Below are 19029 nucleotides of genomic sequence, written 5' to 3'. Positions count from 1 at the left end.
CCTTTCTTCTTTCAGTCTCATTACCATTTACTGCACCCCTATTCTCACCTTTCACTTGACCTCTCTTCTTCTCGCTCCCCTCTTCTCACTTCCTACTAAGGGATACTACACACTGGCTCAATCTTAAAAAAACACCCTCTCCCACTATTTTCACCTGTGAGAAACCTGAAGGTGTCTTCCTAGCTAGTCTCCGGGGATCTGTCATCCAGGTGGCCAGGACAGAGCCATCGCTATTGGATCCAGTTCCTGGGCGTGAACCAGTGAGGGAGGATCACCTGGTTGTGGGGGTCCTTGGGCAGTGGGACACTGGGCAATATGTGGTATCCCCCTTCTTTCAACACCTTTTCCCCATCCTACCACATAGGATATGCCAAAACAATGCCCCGCCCCTTTTTCCACACAAACACTTTTGCTCAATACGGAAGACAACAGACTTAACACCAGAGCCGTTTACTTGACATGTTCTAATACAAGGGTCAGGAAAAGTCAGGCAATTGACCAGGATCACACACACCTGACGGCCCTTCCCCTTCCCCACAGGGATAAAAGGTGGAGCACAGGATGAGCAAGGCAGACCGCATGGCGTGAGAGCTAATTCAGCGTGGCAGTTCAAGAGGAGAAGAAAGACGTCGCAGACCAAGAGGGCGACAAAGAGAGAGTAGACCTTGCCCTTTCTGACAAATGCCCAGGGAATCTCTGCAGAGGGAATAATAAGTCTGCGAACAATAGCCAGCGAGTGTTGCAGCAGGTGTCAACGGTACAAAAGATCCTCCTCTGCTGATTACCAAGCCAGGGAGAGATGTTTGTCTCTGTGGTACCAATCTTGACTCCAAGGAGAAAGAAAGCCAAGCGGTTCATCACAGCCGGTGGGTTCGAGGGGAGTGTTGATAAACAACCGAACTGTGTTGAACGAAAAGTAGCCAAAGATACCATTAAGGAACGAGGGGGGAAAACCAGCAACAGAGTAGTCCGGCACCATGTGGGTGCTTAAACAGGAAACTCTGGACGATTACCCGATGGTAGAAACTACTCTAACCAGAAAGTAGAAACTACTGTAACCAGAAAGCCTTGGTAAAAGGCGAGAAGTGGTCATACAGGGGTCTTGTAAAATCCTCTGTACTATCGAAAGTCTTTGACTGACCGATGATTGGAAAACTGAAGGAAATGTATCCCGGTTGGTGAAATGAGCATGTGAACATTGTGTTACTTGGCAAGAGTGAACCAAATCGAGGGAAATTCACACTGCATTGTTTGAAAAGACATTAAGATTTGTGAAAGCAAGAAGCATTGCAAGACAAGGGGAAGTGAAGTTTCCCCCTTGTCAATTGGGGTCTGAGCTTGGCCGTGTGGGATCCAGGGGTGAAAAGTCACCACCCAAAGTTAACCACATGACGCCACAAGGACTGCCTTATTTGTCATTTGATGGTTGACGCTTGCTCCCATTTAGATTTAGGTTTAGGTTAGGTGTTTTTCCACCCTGCACTAACTAAACACCCTTAAACTGTGATCACTTGTCTGTCTTTACTGTTGTCACCATTAGTTCCTTACACACCCCACCACCACTTCTCTTCTGCACCATTTCCTTGTGCCTCACTCATATACCGCTCTCTACTATCGTTGATTTCTGCCTTTACCCACTCCATCTCACTCTATCTTCCTCATTCCCCTACTCCTATCGCCCATTCTTCCTTCGCTACTACTCTCACCTTTGCAAGCACTATGTAATTCACTGCTTCACTCCCACAAACTGGCACTACTCTCTCTCAGAAGTACACCTCCTGCACTTTGCTCCAATTCTGCCAACAACTCCTCAGCACTCCACTATTCCATCTGTCCTCCGCCTAGTCTCTGCCTCCCTCCACACCCTTTGACTTCACCCCTCCAACTCAATCTCTGCCTTTCAACTGCTTTCCTTTTATAAGATGGTTCTCCTGTTTCTAACCTTCTCTTGCACCCCCATTGGCTCAAGCGCTCACCTGAATAATTGCCAATCTGTGCACCTCTTTCCCCCAGGGGCTGTTACAAAGCTGAAAAGCTTTAGCACCCTCTAAGCCTGCTCTATTTTTCAGTACGGGTTTGTTGGCAGTCTGATGGTTTCCCTGCCCCTTCTCTGGTGTGCTCTTGGTCTGGAAGTTCGTTTTTCTGTTGTTGTGGGTAGTTCTTTGCTTTGCTGGGCTGCTGGATGCTATAGGGGCGTGTTGAAGGCGTATATGATAGTCTGTGTTTGTTGCTGTGTTTGTGTTTTTTCCCTTCGTTTGGTTCAGATCTGGGTTTTCTTAATCCCTCGCTGGTACACCCTGGGAGATGTGCTTCTGGAAAAGAAGAAAAAGAATACTGGCTAGAAAAAGGGCCTGGGGGCATTTTGCTACTCAGGGCGGTACCAGTAAGAACAGGCATTGCACATGAGGGGGTCTCGGAGAACAAACTGCTCCGTTCCTCCAGACCATGTCATAGCCCTGACCCTGTCACAGTGGCCAGTCATGCCTCAAGTCCAATCCGCACATTAACCCCATGAGATTCAGGTCAGAGGTCCCCCTCACCATTTGAAAGGAGCCTGGGGCAGTTTATAGGAAAGATAAACTCAATGTTTTCACCCCAGGGATTGGGACACAGATTTCCTAGCTACTGGTGCCCAGCTAGGCTTAGCACCCCCTCATGTAAGTGTAGAAGTAAGGTCTGGCCACAAGAAGGGGAGATAACTTTTGGGGCACTCACCAATGTCGATGTCGGGCACTCCGGCCCCTTGTCTGCATTGTGGCTCAGCACCACGCTCACGCCACTCCTCTCAACTCCCGGTTAGATCAACGTTGTGCTACCGGCCCTGATGGAACGCTGCATGCCAGTTTGTGGACCTCCGTTTTTGGGTCACAGTCGCTGAGGTAGCCGAACCAAGGTTTCCGCTGACTAATAAAACAGTACCTAGGCAAATCTCTCGAGGTTATGACCTTCCTCTCAACCTCGCAGTGTAGTATGTGCTGGAATATTCACACTACAGATTTAAGCGAAAGGTCGGGAGGAATGCCACTCTGTTCTCTCCCTGACTGCAATTAGAAAACAGGAGATTCTAGGAGTTCAAACCCAATAGGAAATCTCCTACCTTCAGGTACTGTGCCCCCACTGAGAGATACTTAGCTGGTTTAAGGCACTGGCACACCTATGTACCTTAATGGAGATGACAATGAAGAGGCAAAGTGCTTAAGTGCAATATGCGGATCCAAATGAAACCAAGATAGTCTGAGAGACAATCCAGTCACCCGGCAGGTCAAGTCCAAGAGTCAAAAGTCCAAATCCCAGAAAACATCATAAATCAAATCCAGAAACCCAACACATAGGAACAGTCCCATAATCCAGTGTCTGACAAGGCAGAAATCCAGAGTTCCAAATGCCTCAGTATTCCTGATATCAGTAATGTGGTCCGGGGAGAAGGGAGAAACAACACAAAGGAGGCGATGCTGCAGCAGGTGCAGAGACTGGGTGAATTCCAGGATGCCAACACAGGAAAAGACAGGAGTTGGAGGAGCGAGTTACAAACAATGAAAGCATTGGGGAAGCAACAGAGCTACATCTACGATGAACACCAGTTGAGCAGAGGTGTTCAAATTTTGCTTCCTTTGCTTACTGCTTACACACTGTCTTCAGGGCCATTGGTTGCGCATGCTCAATGTGATAACATCATCCCATGTTTAGCGTGCTGGGAAATGTACTGCCCATGGCATCAAGCAAGCCTCCATCTTCATGCAGGTGGGTGGGCACGGGCACTACGAAACCCACAGGCCCCCAGACTCATGATACAACGGACCCAGTCAGAGAGTTTCCTCTTCCTCTGTTATGCTATTTCCTTGTCGCTCAGGGCCTCCAAGTAGTTTTCCTCTTCCTCTGTTATGCTATTTCCTTGTCGCCCAGGGCCTCCAAGTAGTTTTCAAATGTGATGCACCATTGGCTGCACAGAATCGGCAGCTCTCTCAAGAAGAACAGAAGAACAGTAAAGGTGACTGCTGTGACATTGAGACAAAGGGATCCGGGGGAGCGGACAAACTATTTCGTAGTCGGGTGCTAGTGGTGAACAAAAGGGACTGATGGCTTCTGTCACAGTCGGATCCCGTTGCAAATGTGTATAATTCCTCTATACAATTGAAGAATCACTCACATCAGTTGAATTAGGCATGACAGAAATTAAGGATATCCTCAGCAGTGATTTATGAACTCTGTGATAACTGACTCTGCCACCGTTGTGGGGCTTCATGCATGGGGAGTGGAGTTGTGCACTCTACATGGTTTTCATGCTCTATCTTTGGGAAGCTCAGATTACTTCAAATGGTAATCTTCATTACTCAGAGTCCTACCTGTCCCAATACATTCGTCTTCAGGGACATTTAATTCCTCCCACTCTTTTCTGGGTATATACCCAATTTCCAAAAGTGGATCTTTTTTTGTTCAGTGGACATTGTCTTGCCAAGTGTCCAGATTGACCACACGAGAAACATATGATCATGTGTGGTTTGAAGACTCTTCCCCCACCCCTGTTATTTCTTCTGTGTCTTTACTGATTACATGCCTCCTGTCCCCCTTTTCAAGGCCTTTTACTCTTGGTTGATAATGTACATGGGAGAAGCCTTTAGGATCTTTCTTGGCTTCCTCACTTCTGTGGATCTTAACTTTCTATTAGCCTTTGTGTAATTTTGGACTGTTACCATTGCTATGGTGGGTTTATTTAATTTAAGCACTGCCTTCTGCCGAAAAGGTGGTAGGGAATTGATGTACTGCTCTAAGGTTACACTTTTTTTTCTGGTAGAGTTTTCCTTCCTAGCCACAGTGAGATGGTGTTTTGCACCTGGGCCCCCAATTCTACAGGTGTTTCCCCATGGCCTAACCTAATCTCCCGAAATCTTTGTTTATAGAAATTATCTTTTTGACCAACCCTTTGCAACAGTACCTGCTTGATCTCATTAAATGTTGTTGTGCCTAAGGGATTTAAAAGTTGGTATGACGTCTGTAATTCCTCTCTCAATAGTGGACCTAGATAGGTCTTTAAAACACCCCCCCTAACAAAACTGATGTGCGAACCTTTTGAAATTAAGGAAACATTTTCCCAAGTCCTCCCCATCTCTATAAGGTTGTAGCCCCCCCCCCCGTGAGGCAAAATAGTTTTTGTTTGGGTGCCAATAATTTGATCTAATCCAGCCTGAAACATCAACTTGGATCTGGTAAGCTGTAAATTGGGATAATAGATTTTATATGGTGGCCATTTCAGGGTTCAGAAAAGGTTTAGTCCGGTAATTCTCAGCTAGAGTTGGGGACCTAATAAGCTCTCCATCTGAGAAATCAATTTATTTTTCAAAAGCCTGAAGATACATTGTTTTCAGTGGGATCTTCTGCTTGATCAAATGAAAAGGAAACAAAAGATCTATGGGTCTCTATTCTCGCCTGGGCCGCTTGTTCAGATGTAACACATGGCATTAGAGGTTCCTCAAGATATTCCTTTCTTTACGTATAGAGACTTTACCAGGTCTCCCAAGACCTGGTTTAACCCCCAACAAAGCTACTGGTGGGAAGTCTACACAGGTCTTGACCGCACATTTTATTTTACTATTATTTATTGTTCTTCTTGTAGTTTGATAATTGGGATCATAGAAAATACCAGTTTGGAAAACAAATATGGATTTCTGATGGTAAGAAAATAAAAATGAATTATGAGCATACAAACATAGTCTGTTAGTTGGTCAATTTGTCAGCTGCAGGTACCTAACATGCTATTCACAGACAGTATTATCTGAAGTGGTTAGTAGCATGCAGTTAGGTGTTATGCGCTGAGTTGTTTTGTTCTATAACAGTTATCAATTTCATAATTAAGGCATCATCTTCAATCAGATTTGAAAAAAATCTTTCTCCAGTTTATTACAAAAATGTTTATATGTGCGAAGAATGACAAAGTATAAGCTTCCCAACAATATGCCAACATCAACCTAATGGGGCACGTGCATATGTTCCACCCTTGTGGTCATAGTGTCGCATTCATTTCCCCTAAGTGCAATTAACCGTAGTTCAATTATGACTAGTTTTCAGTAACGTGTTTTTACGCAAGTGATTTATTTCCCTTTCTAATGGTCATACATATTTCGCATCAAGATAAAGCATAGCATTCCACATCATGTCTATGATATTCCACTCAGTCTAATATCCCTATGTCCTATGTATTCATCAGATTTGAGTCACGAAGAGTTAAATGATCCTTTAATTCACTTCAGTCTAGAGGAGTTTGAAGGGAGAGAAATAATGGAGATATAAGGCACATAGATTAGAGTCTGTTATTTTGTATGAGTTCACTGTCACATATGTGTGCCGTGTGTTTCTCTTAACCACACATTAAGTAGCCCTTCATATAGAAAGTTATGTCAGTCCTTCAGTTTTTCTTTAAATTTTCATATATGTATTCCCCTTTCATCTCAAAAGCAAAAGATAAGCAAAAGATTAAAGCCATATAATCTATTTTGTAATAAAATTAATTTCAAATATCATAGCTAATTTTAAAAGTTACCATATTTGTACCTGGATGTTGATTCTTTCCATACAAACTGGGCTTCAGTATTCAATCTGTTTTATTCATTGTGAATTCCAGGATGAGTATACTCTACGATAAAAAGAGTTGTGTGTTTGTAATTATATAGCTGCCCATGTTATTTTTCAGAAGTTTATTTTATAACGAACGTGAGATTCAGAGTAGTTTAACTAGGAAAGACTATCCTTTATTACGATGTTCCTAAGTTAGTACTCCTTAAATTAGTGATTCTACTAAATATAAAGCTAGTTTTAATCTTTAAATAAGCATTCATACTTTTACTACTCACAGATGCTTAGTTTTTTCTTCACTTCTCACGATAGTGGCATTCCGTGTGTTCTTGGGAACGCCGCCATCTTGATAATGTATTTATATTTATGGCACAATGATGTAATGCGTTTAGAACGTTGTGACATCATGGGTACATTTAGAAATGATACGATTGCGCTCCATGTGGAAAGGTAAATTAAATCAGTCATAAATATATACGGAATCTAGAGACTGTACCAAAATATCTACTGTTTATGGTTGTTTAATATATTAGTCTGAAATTAAGGTATATTTGGTTAAAAGAACTGACTTGTTTGAACTTTATATCTGCCTGATGTCTCAATTTTCATTAGAAAGTGCAAATTATCTTCTATTATTAACAGCTGAAATAGCTATTCATTCTTTATATTCAATACTTATTATGAATGATTACATGTATTTGTGTGTAAATGGATAACATACTGGGCAGATATAGTCTCCTCTGTGGGGTTCTTAGTATTCATTTTGAACAGTAATCTATGTTTATAAAAAACATGTAAATTCCACAATTAATTTAAAATTTCTTTTTTTTGTTTTACTTTATTAGTTGTAGTTTACGACATTGCAGCAACACTTATGAAAGCAGACAATACAGTTAATCAGAGATGGGTATCATAGTCCAATCCTATATCACACATTTAACACAATCAGATAGATATCAGGGCCTCTGGGGGCTTTCATCATCGGACAGCATCTCACACAAATATGTCCTTATCGGAGGCCATATATCTTTGGGCCTGTTTGTTCTAGGCAATGTCATCGCATATTGTTCCTCACTCTTGTTTACATACGCAAGTTCTTTAAGTAAGTTGTCCTTGCGTGGCGCGTGTGGGCTTTTCCAGCCTTGAAGTATGCACTTTTTGGCCACTGCGCAAGTTACATTAATCTTCTGGTCACTTCCGCTATCTTCCCTATGTCCCCGAACAGATAGTTATGGGGCGTGAGGTCTGCTGGTAGCTGCGTTATCTGTAACACTGTCTAATCTTTCTTGTACTGTAACTAAGTAATTTTCTTGAAACAGCGCCCCAATGCCTCTGGGCTCCGTGGCGCTTTATAAATGCATAAATAAATCTCTTCTAATAACTCGTCCACCTCCCTCCAAAACCTAAGAATGAGCGGACAGCTCCAGTACATATGAAACGAGCCCACAGATGGGTTACCACATTTTTGGCAGCCCCCGGTACAGTTATCCGTAAATTTGGCCATTTTGGCTGGTGTATAGTGTAGTCTATTCAGTACTTTAAACTGGATTAGCCAAATCCGGCATTAAGTGATACTGTCTTGGATAACGCACAGTATCTTGAACATTTCTTATCTTCGATTGTAGTTTCCATGTCTGCTTCCCATAGCTCCTTGACCGTATTTATCGTAGGTGTATGTGTTTGTATAATCGTATATAGTTTGGAAACACTGGTTCCGGAGCTTGAGATTAGTGATGCAAGGCATTCATGCGAGAGAGGTTCATCTGGGAATAGAGGCCATCTACTCTTGAATGCCGCCTTCATACAGTGGTATTGCAGTAATCTAAGCTGCCCCCCCCTCCCACAGTGGCCACAAAGTCTTTCTGCGTGACAAATTTCCCTTTGGGGAACATGTGCCGCATTTTGATTTCTCGATCGGTGTCCCACAACTTTTGTATGTCTACGTTGTATGATGGTAAGATGCCGGGAAAGTTCCAGAGTGGTGCGTCTAGATTATAGGGTGTCTTAAGTTTTAATCTTTTATAAATCTTGGCCCAGGCAAGGACTGATGCTGACTGGGTCAAATCCGCATTCGTCCTTATGTTGTGTTTTAAACAAAATGGAGCATAGCTCCATGGGAGATGCAGCATTTCGCTCTATGGGAAGGTGTGGTGCAGTGTCTGTTGGGTCGTACCAGTGTTTGGCATATTGGGCTTGTGCAACCAAGTAGTATAAATCAAAATCTGGCACTGCTATGCCCCCTATGTTATATGATTAAACCAGTTTCTCCCATTTCATTCTGGCTGAACCCCCCTACCAGATGAACTCTACCGCCATGGATCGTAGGCTATCAAAAAACTGTCTGCCCGGCCAGATCGGGACATTACCGAATATGTACTGTAATTTTGGCAAGACCACCATCTTTAGAATAGCGATCCGGTCTGCAAATGATATAGGGAGTCTGGCCCACAACTGGAGTTTGGCTGTAATAGATTTTAAGAGTTGTTTATAATTATCTGAGTACAAAGAGTTTCTTTCTTTGGATACTAGAATTCCCAGGTATCTAATTTTGATGGGTGACAATTTTAGCCTGTGTGTGTTGGTTGGGCATACGGTTGCTGGAGTTCGGGGGTGGGGGGGAAACTTCAGACTTGGATTTATTAATTTTATAACCTGAGTACTCTGCGAACTCGTGTATTGTATCCATAGTGGACCCCAGATTAGATTTGGGTTCTCGGATATATAATAGGGTGTCATCCTCATATAGCGATATCGACTGAACCTATCCCGCCGTTTTGATCCCTCTGTCCCTGGATTTGTCTGACAGCAGCTGCCACTGGTTCTATTGTGAGAGCAAACAGTATGGGAAGAACGGGCACCCCTGCCTGGTTCCCCTGCCTAGTTTAAAGAAATGTGATATGGTACGATTAGTCAACACCTTGGCACCAGATCCAGAGTATAACAGTTTAGCACATTTCAGGAAATAGGAGCCTAATCCAAATCCCATGACACTGAATCGAATGCCTTTTCGGCTTCTAAGGAGACCACCACCACCTGAGCTTCGGGTTTAATTTGAGCCATAACCCCAAATAATCTATGTACATTTTATGCAGTTGACCTTGTCGGGATGAAGCCACATTGATCCGGGTGGATCAGTTGGGGCATGTAAGGTAGTAGCCTCATGGCCAGAATGTTTGCAAAGATTTTGGCATCACAATTAATTAACAAGAGAGGTTTATAAGAAGACATGTCGTGGGGTGGGCGTCTTGAGTTTAACAGCATCGTTATGAGTGCTTCCCTCATTGTGTCTGGCAGGGTCCCTCACTCCATTGTCTCCTCCCACACCAATAGCAATATGGGGGCCAGTTCGGCATTGAACTCTTTGTACAGCTCTGCGCCCAGGCCATCAGAGCCGGGTGCTTTCCCGGAGGACAAGGATTTAATTGCGTCTGTAATTTCTTCGTGTTATCGTATTCTCAAGGGCCAACCTGTCCTCCAACCGTAACTTAGGGAGTGTTATTGCATTTAGATAATTCTCAATTTCCTGTATAGACTTTACGTCCTGGTTGGAGTATAACTCTGTGTAAAATTCAGTGAATTAATTATTGATTCCCTCCTCACTGGTTATTACGGAGCCGTCTTTCGCAACTGTGCTGAAAATGGGTGCATGCCACCGTTCAGTTTTCAGCAGGTTTGCGAGAGCACAACCTGCTTTGTTCCCTTCACCATATCGCTGCACCTTAAGGGGGGGCATCCATGTATAGTAGTTCCCTAGTCGCCAATTTATTGAAGTCTTGTAGAACACTCTTTATGTCCGCTACAGTCTTTTTTTCATGGGTTTCACTATATTGTACTATCAGTGCCCCCAGTTGTTTCTCCACTTCTGCTAACTGTGCCCTGACTGTTTTCAGTAATCCCGTAGACTTGGATGTTAGGATCTCCCTTACCCAAACCTTAAAGGTTCCCATAGGGTCACACTCTTATCTACACATCCCTTATTGACCTCAAAGAACATCTCAATTTCAGTATGAAGGGCTTCTGTGACACCCGGGTCTTTTAAAACATCAGGTGGCATCCTCCACCTTCTTGCTGGGGACTTGACATTTTCCAGCGAAATTTCTAGGATTATAGGTGAATGGTCTGATAACGTACGTGGGTGACTCACATTTACCAACCATGTTAGAGAGGTGAGTGAACACGAGCCATTAGCCTATGTGGGACTCACTATTGTGTATGGAGGAGTAGAATGAGTATTGCTTAATCAATGGGTGCAACGTTCTCCAGGCGTCAGTGTGACAGCTGCGTCATGATCTGAAGTATGGTGGTTGCTGTTCTGGTAGGTGCTCTGTGTTTGCTAGAAGAACGATCAAGAGTAGTGTTCAGAATAGAATTAGTCACCCCCCCACCATACACATTCCCCGTCTAGTGGGCCCATCTTGCATACCACCTTTATGTAATAGTCAGGGTCATCGATATTTGGGCCATATGTGTTTACAAGTACGACTCCTCTCCCAGCAATGTTGTTGCATACAATCCCATATCGTCCCTGTGGGTCAATTCTACTCTTAATGAACTAAAAACACAGAGAGGGATGAGTTAATGTGAGAACTCCCCTCGCCTGGGTGGAGTATTCAGTATAATACCTATGTCGTCCCCAATCGCGAAGAAGGTCCCAGTTTACCTTCTGGAGTATGTGTGTTTCCTGTAGCATACAAATATGGAGGCGATGTCTGGCAACATATGCACAACCTTCCTCAATGTGGCCGGATTATTAAGCCCTTGGACATTCCATGTAAGGAGATTAACTTTCAGCCTGTACTGTGTGCCATGTATGTGTCCTAACGTTACTCTTGACCATCTTGATTTTAGTCGAACCAGTGTTGCATGCAATTGCGCAACCACAATTTTTCCCCAAGTGAGCCATTCCAACTGGGGCTCCATAACTCAACTTCCCCACTAACCCCTTACACATAAGAATGAAACAATTTCCATCTCCCCTTCGTCCCACCCTCCCTCCCGCATCGTCAACCACAACAGGACGATGCCGCTCCTTTGGTTTAAAAAATTTCCCAAAGGGCATCCCCTTCAACTTGTGGACTTCTCCTGAGGGTCACCTGTTGCAGCTACATAGCTGCCCTCAATCGAGGCTCACTGTCCCTCCCGACCAGACAACTATCTTATCAGAGTCACCCTCCTGTGCCGAAGGTCTCACTCAGTACAAAGGATGTAGCCATAAAGCATCTTTCTGTCAGCCGGATCTTGTTCATCTGGCCGTGGTCGCACATTTTGATCCATCTCCTTATCTCTGGGAGGAAGCGGAATAGAAGCTTCGACATATTCCATGGCTTCGGCTGGGGTTTCAAAGAAATTAGCCCTTCCTCCGTGCTGAATTCTCATCTTCGCCGGGAAGATGAGGGCGTAAGAGACGTGTCGCAGCCTGAGTTGTCTTTTTACCGGCTCATATGATCTCCTCTGTGTCTGAACGGACACTGAAAAATGTGGGTAGTTGTGCACTCTGTTCTCCTCGTGTTATAATGTGCCTCTTTCTCTGGCCAACCGCAGGATCGTGTCTCTGTCTCTATAATTGAGGAGAGGAGCTATTATCATGCAAGGAGGCGCACCTGGTCTTGGTGGTGGTGCCAGGGTGCGATGTGCTCTCTCAACCAGAAAATGTTCTGAAAAGGATTCTGTGCCCAGGAGAGCCTTCAGGAGGTTTTCCACAGGTCCTTCCATCGGGCCCTTACCAAAGGACTCTGCGACTCCTACAATCCGGACATTATTTCTTCTGGATCTCGATTCGAGGTCTTCACATTTACTTTGGGTTTTGTGTAGATCATTTTTAAGTTGTGCGATATCTCGGCTATGCTGGTTTGTAGTATCTTCATTTGTGCTGATTCTGTTTTCGGCGTCCGTGATGCGTGCACTCTCTTTATCTACCCTTGCATTTAAAGAGCTGATTGTTGCCACAATGTCGTCTGGCTTTATTTACTGCTAGCTAGCCATTTTGTACCATCGTCATTAGGCGATCCTCTCTTGCATCCGAGGGGTCTTCCACTGGACAGTCACTGGTCGATTTCGACATTGCGGCAGACTCACAGGTCTGGGAGCTGGCGAATGAATTCATTGGCCTGTTTTTTTTTGGCTCCTGCACCTTTTTTTTGTGGCGGCCCATATGATGCAGCTTCCACCAACGAGTGGACTGTGTTCTCCTACGTGTCCGTTACAATCCGGGACTTCCCTGTCTTGGTGTATGCTCTGGGAGGATTGGTGTTGCCAATTCAGGCGGCCACTTCAGGCAACCGGCCCCAACTTCGAGTCCCTCTATTCGGGTCTATCCCAGCCACCCACGAGGGCGCTACTACAGTTACGGACCCATAGGGTTATTGTACGAGCAATCCGGTCAGTTCTCCGTCAATGATGACTGCCAGGCCATTTAGTGTTGTTTCCAGAGTCTATTTTGTGGACCACGGCCTGTATTGTGTCGTTTCACGTATTGCTTTCAGGGGCTAATACGTCTTTAATGGCAGGAGGTCTCCTTCTATGTGCGACAATGCTGGGCTGGTTGTAGTTGTGGAGCACGGCATAGTATTTACCACACATGGAATGCGTGAGGGTATAGCCTTGATTCGGTGCACCTGGTTGTCTTCAGCTAGTTAGCCTGGTGATGCAGCATTCCCCTGTTTATCCAGTATTGTTGTGCACTCATTTGACTGATATTTGCACTTAGTAATGGTGTAACGCTACTCCTCTTTGTGATATAAAGTTCCACCGTTATGGCGTCTGGCTAGGCTTGGTACGTCTGCTCTATTTGTTCGTATGCAATACAGTAAAAATCTTGAGCCTCTCCGATGGGTGGGTGAGAGATCCCCAGCTATATGGCTGATCCCACAGTCCTCAAGTGTTATCAGAGCAGTGCAGCATGTGCTGTCTGTTCCCCTGCTATATTACATCCATACTTAAGGTGTATTTAGGGCTCACAGTGCTATAGCGGTGCTAAAGTCACCGCTATCCCGCAAGGTTAGGATCGTAAAATGTGCACAGTAGTAATACTTAATTTCTTCCCTGCAGCGCGTGCCGTGTACTTCACTTACGGCCCTTCTGAGCCAAATCGTTTGGGGCCTTTCGCATCTCCACCCAGGCGATTGTTATGTGCGGCTGTGTGACTCACCCGGTATCCTCTCGGGCCCACTCAGACTTGGGGGTCGCAGTTTCGAGGCCTGTGATTCGGGCGCCCCCCTCCTAGTTATGTGGTCCCGCCGCTGCTGTCTCTTCCTCCGGCTTACAGCGCCGCGCAGCACCCGCTGGCGGGGGGCCTGTGCACACCTCCCAGTCCCCCCGCTGGAGCGCCAGTGTTCGTTCACAGGATATGCAACGTCTTCCTTTTTTAAAATGTTATCCTTCCCCAGAGGCTCATCTGACGATCAGCCTAACGGCCACAGGCAGACAGTTCAAGGCTCCGCTCTCTGTATTTGGCAATCGGCTCCGGTACTTCTAATCATTTGGGCTGTTGTGGAACGGATGTCTGCAAATTCATTGTCCTCCGCGTGGTTCGATGCCTGGCATAGCCTCCATCTCAATTTATTGGGTGCCTCATGGTTGTGGCGTCTCTTCCTGGCCCTTCCCCCACTTGGCCTTCCGCAAGGGCTCCGCCCTCGGTATGTCGTGGTTCAGCAGTGGAGCTCTCACACAGCTTCCTCCCCGCTTATCCCACGCCGAAGATTCCAGGCCCAATATCTTCTTAAATATAGGGCGGTTTTTGGCCACGGTTCATGGATCAGCACTGCAAACCTTCCGCAGTTCCCTGCATGTTGTTTCTAACGGCAGGGTGGCCCCCATAAGGATACATTTTAAACAAGGATGTTGTGCGGGCCAGAGCTCCCCACTCAGGCAGCCATTTGCTTCGTGGGCAACAGCGCCCCCCATTATTCTTCAATTTCTGAGATATATGTAATTTACTAAGCTCATATTAGTATCATGCACAATAGTTCATAACTTTTTTCAATTGCACGTATGTATACATCTGAGTGTTAGTCTTGTGAGACAAAGTATTACTACTCATTCTCTTCCATTAATACTTATCTAAGGGGATGAGCCATAATCATCGGGCACAATTACCAAGAATTCGTACATTGTTCCGAAATTCATACTCATCCATTATCATGTACATGTGTCCAATCTGTCTATACATGCCTGTCCCAAAACTTTGAATCACAATCATGAAAATCAATAATTGAAATAGCCGTTGTTATTATCTTCAAAGAAAGCAATGCATTTCATGATCAGAATTTAGTACTTCGTAAATAGTCCTGAGATTTACAAATTATTTTGGCTTCTTCCTGGCAGAGAAGGATTTCTCTATTGTCCAGCCGTGAGTCTTTTTCAATATGTTTGATTCCCAAACATTTTAAGTTTAGGTTCTGTTCGATTGAATGTTTGTTAATCCAGTGTTCTGCAATTAAAGTACTGCAATCTGGGTTGGCCACACTGTTGAGGTGTTCTCTAATTCTCATCCCGAGTTTGCTGATGGTACTTCCCACGCATAACTTGTTGCAAATGCATATGATGTAAATCACAAAAGATTTTCTACATTTAATGAATTCTTGAATGTTACTGATCTTACATATTTTTTGTCTTGTATGTTTGTGTATTATTAGGTGCATATTTGCACATACTGCAACATGAGCATTTGTAAAAACCTTTCAAAGATGTCCCAGTAATGATATTAACATATTTTTCTTGGTATCCATAAAGCTCAGGCTGAATTTAGTTTTCAGTGTAGGTGCTTTAGTGTATGCAAATGTTGGATGTTCTGAGATATAAGACTGTAAGTCAGGGTCTAGTTGTAAAAGATGGCACTGTTTATGGAAAATTCTACGAACTGTATAGTTTTCACTAGCTTGTCCCGTTATCATTCTGACTTTATCTATGCTAGAACCAGTTCTATGTCAGTGAGTCCACTGCTTTGTCTATAGCTTTCTCCCTTGCCTCTGTGATTGATTGCATAGGTTACCCTCGGGTATAGAACCTGTCTTGTACAAGCTCACATTCTTGTAAAAAATCAAGATTCTTGCTGCAGTTTCTTCTTGCCTGTATAAAATGGCCAATGTGAATATATTGGATGGTACTTTTCAGGTATCAACTTTCCGCCTACATAGTAGCATTGACCTCTGTTTATTTTACGGTACATTTTAGTGTGTATCTCATTATCTTCTATATAGAAACAGATATCCAAAAAGATAATGCATTCTTTATTCTTTTCCTATGTAAATTGCAAGCTAAAATCATTCTCATTCAGATAGTTAAAGTACTTCTCTAATTCAGTTTCATTGCCTTTCCAGATAATTAAAATATTATCAATGTAATATAATCATTTAATCACAGACAGATCTAAATGTTTGATTGCATGTTTGCTCGCAAATTGTCTACGAATAAATGTGTTATTGCAAGTGCAAAACATGTTCCCATGGCTATCGCTCTAGTTTGTTGATATAGTTTGTCATCAAAGATAAATACATTGTGATTCAAGGTGAATGCTAAGAATACCTATAGCATTTCTACTTGTAAGTAGTATGAGGCTGCTCATTCTGATATATATATGATCAATAGTTTTGAGTGCTAACTCATGCATGGTTGCCCTATAAAGAGCCTTGATATCCATACGTGATAGTATATAATCTTCTTGCCAAGCTGTTGACAACTTTTCTAAAGTCCAACTAAGGGCTTCATAAAACCATATCTCAGGTAGTATAAAACTCCACTCTTAGTATAAGGCTGTATCACTGGAGAACTTTTGGGAGCGTAGACAGAGCAGCCAGGCTTATCTTAAGAGGGAGAGAGGGCTGTAGCTTGGTACAAATAAATAGCATAACAATGGTCCAAAGAAACACTATATATTGTAAAAATAATGATTTATTATAAATACCTCTAGGCCAAAATAAATCTTGGGAAAGGGAAGTACTATCACATGTCATATAAAAACAATTATAAAAACCAACTAAATATGTATGGTTTACAAACCAGAGTATAACCATATTTAGATTACAATCAGCAGTCAATGGTGAGTCAAACCTATAACACATTCAGAATGGCATTAAGCTATTCTTGGGGAGTAAAACCAAGTTGGGTATGCTTACAGAATACAATAAGTAATTCAAGGGCAGTAGACCCTATTGATCATAATATAGTCTTATTCAACTATAGAGACACTTCAATTAGACCAACACTGTTACAAGTATCTCTGGCAACATATGTAACTTTCTTCTTTCAAGAATGGCTACAGTTACCACACCAATGTTACTTGTAAGAACAAAGTTCAGAGGGAGTAACTTAACTTGTATACTGCATAGAGGCCTTAAGCTACTCATTATATTTTATTCAGATTGCTCCATTAACCTAAAAAATACATGAAATCACAACAAATTACATGATAAAACAAAATTGAATATAAATGTCCATGAAATATAACTTAGTCCAGTTAAAACCTTGTCCTTTACAGTTTTTAATACCACCTTCAGACCTTTCCTCATACACCCACCATTATATGTGCTATGCAAAACCTCTTCTTTGAAGATTGACGTAGGTAATTCATCAGATCATAGAGGAATTGTGAATCATTACAGTTAACGATAAAAAACATCGCCTCCTTACCAGATCTAATATTTGATGCTAAAAATGAGGTCTCGGCCATTTCATCTGCTCCCTTTCATAAAATGGGCATAACAAAATAAAGTGCACCAGATCTTTATCCACACCCGTGCCACAGTTGCATTTTATGGAGACCTTTGACCGGGGGGCTCTTTTCGCCAGTGGAAGTAGGTTTACCTGGCTTTAAGTAGTATTCTTTGTCCATCCGCGGAATCTAAATCTGATATTGGCCTGGTGCACACAGGCTCCCCTTATACAGTACATTGGCTGCGAGAGAGGGTAGAACACACATTTTCCTCCTGTCCACTCGCAGCTAATTATCTCTGGACCAGGTTTTGATTTCTGCTATGGCTTGGTCATAATTTACTCTTCCTCTTCCTGCCAGGAAGCTTTTCCAAAGTCTGCTTCCAGTTTCGTACCAGACTGGCTTATATACCTACATGCGGCTTTCCATAACTGAAAATACCAACTGGAGATTCTGATTAGCGGTTAAATTTAGTTTTATTTTTCAAAATAGGCTAGTTGTCTGGCTTGTGCCAGGGAGGTACTACTCTGGATCCCCATCTCAATCCTCAGTGCATTGCTTGGACAGCCGGATGGGAGCCCCACAGTTTGATGCCAAAATTGCAACTGTACAACCTCAAGGGGTTCGAAAGGACAAAAGCCTCAAATCTCACTGCCATAAAGCATTTGAGTTAGAACTTTACATTTAAAAACCTCAATGCATTTGTCCAATCTTCGGGAACCATATTTAAAATAAAACCTTGGTATGTAGGCCCTGAAGGCCGATTCTGGCCCTCTCTGCCTGATGATTGACATGTTGCGACCACTTGGCAGTCTCTAGAAAATGTCATGCCAAATACTACACTGGAGCCCCTTTTAGTTCTCACTTCATTTGCCTATCCTTTCCCCCAAACGTCACAATCTTAGTTTTGTCCTTATTTAATTTTAGCTTGTTAGCCTCTAAAAACGATCTAGCATAGATAAGCCCATGATTCAGACCCACAGGAAAAGTATGAACACAGTAAACTGATTTTATAAGTTCACTAAAGCAATTCAGGGAAAGCACAACGCAACAGGTGAGTAACGTACAATGTACTCTTCTAACCACACACTGAGTGACTTCAGTCAGGTAAGTAAAAGTACTCATTTGAATTAACTCAGCAATATTACATTTTAATAAGCACAGCAGCTATGGAAGGCAGTATAACCTATTGGTATTTATACTATTACTCTATTTCTATCCACTGAATAGATAGTTTAACCAAGGATACTTTTCAGAAGTGCAGGATACAATTCTAAGGTAAGTAAGAACTTTACAACTATTTTAGAAAGCATAACCTAATTATACTTCAAGACTGCTTTAGAAATGCACTAAAGCAGATCAGGGAAAGAAAAAACCCAATAACATGCATTTAGAAGAGCAGACAGCTAATCACTTTAGAAATGATAAAACTCTAACAACTCCATTACCTTTTTTGAAGAGTGAAACACAATTCAAAGCTATTAAAATAACTTCAATACCTTTTAAAGGAGCAAAAGGCAACTTAAAGGTAAGCAATTACTTTTATAACACCTTGTAAATTATTCAATTTCAGAGATCTAGTTACAACACTAACTCATTTACAAGTAATTACTTTCAACTCTTGTTATATTTTCAAAACAGAAGCCTTATTATCAACGTCCTTCCCTAGTCTATGGCATGAGTTTTTTCAGAGGCTGAAGAGGGGACATAGTGGTCTAGGAGCCAGCTGTAGGCATGTCAGAATAGGTTTCAGTTGCAGGAAAGTCAGGATATCTTCTTCAACAAGTATTAGCTTTAGTGTTAGTTTGTTCAGG

General features: G+C 42.9%; 1 protein-coding gene across 2 annotated transcripts in view; it reads left to right on the top strand.

Moving 5' to 3' along the window:
* Positions 1-19029, top strand: part of ZC3H4 (zinc finger CCCH-type containing 4) — a 748106-nt gene that overhangs the window by 7810 nt on the left and 721267 nt on the right. The window lies entirely within an intron of this gene.

Source organism: Ambystoma mexicanum, chromosome 2p, assembly GCF_040938575.1.
Source record: "Ambystoma mexicanum isolate Mex_15411 chromosome 2p, UKY_AmexF1_1, whole genome shotgun sequence".
NCBI classification, from domain to species: Eukaryota; Metazoa; Chordata; class Amphibia; order Caudata; family Ambystomatidae; genus Ambystoma; species Ambystoma mexicanum.
The sequence above is the reverse complement of the archived record's forward strand: the minus strand, read 5'-3'. Positions and strand labels throughout refer to the sequence as shown.